The sequence below is a fragment of the Gossypium arboreum genome, chromosome 9, assembly GCF_025698485.1.
Source record: "Gossypium arboreum isolate Shixiya-1 chromosome 9, ASM2569848v2, whole genome shotgun sequence".
NCBI lineage: Eukaryota > Viridiplantae > Streptophyta > Magnoliopsida > Malvales > Malvaceae > Gossypium > Gossypium arboreum.
The window spans coordinates 31,168,211-31,173,031 of NC_069078.1; the positions used below are offsets into that span (position 1 = coordinate 31,168,211).

Sequence of the window (4,821 nt, forward strand, 5' to 3'; positions counted from 1 at the left end):
TCACAGCCCCTGTGGGTACGATAACTCGACATTTACTTATCATTTTATTGCTTGTTGCGATTGTGTACACTTGCACATTTCCGTCGTTCCAAGTTTTTGGCGCCGTTGTTAGAAGTATTATTTGTGAATTTGTTATTTTTGCATTTTGGTTTATTTTTCTGTTCAAATTTTAACTTAATTAATTTTTCTGTGATTATTTTAGGTGTTTATGAGTGTTGACCGAATTATTGATTTACTCCTTATAGATCGTGAGATTGAACGAACTTTTCAACAGTGAAAAAAAAGCAATTCAGAGATGGACCGAAGAGATGTACTTCAAAAATCTAAATCAAGGAAATGGAGTAGACCCTGCTCAAAATCCTATCCTTATTGATGATGATAGGGATAGAGCTTTAAGATAGTATGCCATGCCAGTGTTTCATGATCTTAATCCGAGTATTAGGAGACTAGAAATTGAGGCAATAGTTTGAGCTGAAGCCAATTATGTTCCAGATGCTTCAGACCGTGGCCTAATTTAGTGGAATGCCTACCGAAGATCCTCATATTCACTTAAGACTGTCTGTGGAGGTGAACGACTCGTTCAAGTTAGCCGAAGTACCCAAAGATGTTTTACAATTGAATTTGTTTTCGTATTCACTAAGGGACAGAGCTCGAGCCTAGTTGAACTCATTGCCACCAAATTCAATTTCCACATGGCAAGAGTTAGCAGAAAGATTCCTCATGAAGTATTTCCCGCCTAGCAAGAATGCTAAGTTGAGGAATGAGACGACTACTTTCTAACAAATGGATGATGAGTCCTTGTATGAGGCATGGGAAAGGTACAAAGAATTATTATGAAAGTGCCCTTATCACGGAATTCCACATTGCATCCAACTTGAGATGTTTTATAATCGTCTCAATGCCTACACGAGGATGGTAGTGGACACTTCTGCTAATGGTGCTCTCCTTTCTACGTCTTATAATGAGGCTTATGAAATCATTGAAAGGATTGCCAGCAACAATTATCAATGGCCAACCAATCGAGTAGCGTTAAGAAAACGAGTTGCTGGAATACATGAAGTAGATGCTCTTACTTCACTCGCATCTCATATATCATCAATATCCTCAATGTTAAAAAATTTTACTACTAATGGGTCTAATAGTTTTGCAGCACAGCCACTAAATCAATTTGAAAATATAGTGTGTGTTTATTGTGGGGAAGGACATTTGTTTGAAGAATGTCCATCGAACCCAGAATCCATATATTACATGGGTAACCAGAATCAAAATCTAGGAAGGCAAGGACTGCAATTGAATTTCTATAACCTATCATGGCGAAACCACCTGAATTTTTCCTGGAGTAACCAAGGGGCTGGAACCAGTAATACTTACGCCCAATCTAGATCGACTCAACCACCTAGTTTTCCCTAACAAGTTTAGAAACCAACCCAAGCTGAACCATCCAATGGCTTAAAAAATTTGTTGAAGGCATACATGGCCAAGAATGATACCTTAATCCAAAGTCAAGCAGCTACATTGAAAAACTTGGAAAACCAAATGGGTCAACTTGCAGCTGAACTCAGAAATTGACTACAAGGTGTTTTACCTAGTGATACAGAGAATCCGAGGAATCCAGGGAAAGAGCATTGTAAAGCATTAAGATTGAGGAGCAGAAAGATATTGGAGCCCAACACCGTCGAATTTCAAAAGGAGCCAGTTGATGCTCAAGACTCAGAGGATGTTCAACAGAGTACTGAAATTCCAGTTTCAAAAGAACCAGAATCTGCAAAATTCGACAAGGAAACTTCAAAACCAGTTATTTCTGATCAACTAACAACTCCGTTAAATGCAAAATTACCATAGAAGACGAATCAACCAATTCCAGTAAAGAAATATCCACCACCCTACCCTCAAAGACTTCAGAAGTAGAAGTAGGAAATTCAATTCAAGAAGTTCCTAGACGTATTCAAGCAATTTCATATCAACATCCCGTTGGTTGAAGCACTTGAACAAATGTCGAACTACGTCAAATTCATGAAGGATATCCTATGTAAAAAATGAAGGCTTGGAGAATTTGAGATGGTAGCCCTAAAAAAGGAATGCAGTGCATATCTTCAAGACAACTACCCCCGAAATTGAAGGATCCTGCATGTTTTACCATACCTTGCAACATTGGAGAAACATATTGTGGTAAGACACTATGTGACTTGGGTGCGAGTATCAACTTGATGCCTATGTCAATATTTAGGAAGTTGAAGATAGGTGAAGTTAGACCTACTACGGTTACACTTCAATAAAATATCGATCCTTAGCACATCTAGAAGGAAAAATCGAGGACGTATTGGTACGTGTAGACAAATTTTATCTTTCCTGCTGATTATGTGATTCTAGACTTTGAAGCAGACAAAGAGCTGCCAATCATCCTAGGAAGACCATTCTTAGCAACCGAAAGGACCCTTATTGATGTGCAGAAAGGTGAGCTTACTATGCGTGTTCAAGATGATCAGGTAACATTTAACGGTTTTAAGTCTATGTGATTTTCTGACACAATTGATGATTTTTCTGCAGTGTCCGATTTAAAGGATTTAATCGTGTAGAAGGAACTCAACTATGTTGAGGAACCATTAGAAAAAAAATTTTACATCAGATCCTCCAAATGATGAAGAGGAGGATGAATACTTAGCTTTGTTAGAAGCTAATCAAAAGGGATTTAATCCCCAATCCCACTTTGAATCTTTGGAGTTAGAGAATAGGGATTATGCCCAACCAAAAACGTCAATTGAGGAGCCATCTAAATTAGAACTCAAGGTACTTTCTTAACATTTAAAATATGTTTATTTAGGTAACTCTTCTACTCTGCCCATGATTGTTTCAGCAAAATTAACTACTACTCATCTTGGTATTGAAACAATTCAAGAAGGCTATCGGATGGACCATAGCGGATATTCACGGAATTAGTTCATTTGTATGCATGCAAAAGATTATCCTAGAAGATGGAAAAAAAGGGACAGTTGATGGACAACGAAGGCTGAACCCCATCATGAAGGATGTAGTTAAGAAAGAAATCATCAAGTGGTTAGATGCGAGTGTAATCTACCCCATCTCAGATAGTTCATGGGTAAGTCCAGTCCAGTGCATGCCAAAGAAAGGAGGTATCATGATCATTGAAAATGAGAATAACGAGTTGATACCGACTAGAACGATTACGGGATGGAGAATTTACATCGATTACTGACAGCTGAACAATGTGACTAGGAAAGATCACTTTCCTTTGTCATTCCTGGACCAGAAGCTGGATAGACTCGCGGGGCGAGACTACTACTATTTTCTCGATGGATACTCGGGGTATAACCAGATTATGGTAGATCCGGAAGATCAACACAAAACAACATTCACCTACCCGTATGGTACATTCGCATTTAGATGTATGCCATTTGGTTTATGTAATGCACCTACTACATTTCAAAGATGTATAATGTCTATTTTTACTAACATGGTTGAGAAATACTTGGAAGTCTTTATGGATGTTTTTTCAGTATTCAGAGATACATTTGATGAGTGTCTAGCCAATCTAGCCAAGGTACTAAGGTGTTTCCTTGTACTCAACTGGGAAAAGTGTCATTTTATGGTATGAGAAGGTATTGTTCTAGGGCATCGGATAATGAGACATGGAAATGAAGTAGATAAAGCAAAGGTAGACGTTATTGAGAAACTCCCACCTCCAACATCTGTAAAGGGTGTTAGGAGCTTTTTGGGCCACGTTGGTTTCTATCAAAGATTTATCAAGGACTTCTCCAAAATTGCTAAACCTCTATGCAAATTGTTAGAGAAGGACACAACCTTCAAATTTGATGAGGAGTGCTTAAGATATTTCAATGATTTAAAGAGTCGATTAGTGTCGGCACCCATAATTGTCACACCAAACTGGGATTTGCCATTTGAATTGATGTCTGACACAAGTGGCTTCGCAATAGGAGCTGTCATGGGCCAATAAAGAAACAAAGTTTTTCATCCCATTTACTATGCAAGTCGGACTCTAATAGGAGCTCGACTGAATTATACGGTAATAGAGAAAGATTTACTTGCTATTGTGATTGCTTTTGACAAGTTTCGATCTTATCTTGTAGGTATCAAGGTGATTGTTTATATAGACCACTCAGCGATTACGTATTTACTTGCCAAGAAAGACGCTAAGACGAGACTAATCCGATGGGTACTTCTACTTCAAGAGTTCGATCTAGAAATTCAAGATCAAATGGGAGTAGAAAATCAAGTAGCAGGTCACTTGTTTAGATTGGAGCCGTAAGAAGGGAATTCTCCACTTATACCAATCCATGAGACATTTCCAGATGAACACATAGTATTTAGCTTGTTGATATTGCTAACTATTTAGCTTGTGGTTTGATGTCGATTGATAAGACATATCATCAAAAGAAAAAGTTTCTTCACGATGTGAAGTACTATTTTCGGGAAGAACCATATTTGTTTAAAAAGTGTGCAGATCAAATGATCAGGAGATGCGTGGCAGAAGATGAAGTACATAAGATTTTATGCCACTATCACTCAGCTCCGTGTGAGGGACATTTCGGAGGAACACGTACTGGAGCCAAAGTATTGCAAGCCGAATTCTTTTGGCCAACACTATTTAAAGACACATATGCTTACGTAAAGAGTTGTGATCGATGTAAAAGGGTTGGAAACGTCACCAACAGAAATGAGATGCTTCGAACAAACATCATTAAGGTAAAATTGTTCGATGTTTGGGGTTCGGTCCTTTCCCTCTGTCTTTTGGTCACAAGTACATCTTGGTAGCTGTAGACTACGTGTCTTAGTGGATTAAGG

The 4,821-nt window shown here is 38.3% G+C and overlaps 1 non-coding gene across 1 annotated transcript; it reads right to left on the reverse strand.

Annotated features, from left to right (window-relative positions):
* Positions 1-750: 750 nt before the first annotated feature.
* Positions 751-857, reverse strand: LOC128281078 (small nucleolar RNA R71). The gene has a single exon (XR_008271293.1). It is a non-coding gene; the product is annotated as a small nucleolar RNA R71 (small nucleolar RNA).
* Positions 858-4,821: the final 3,964 nt, after the last annotated feature.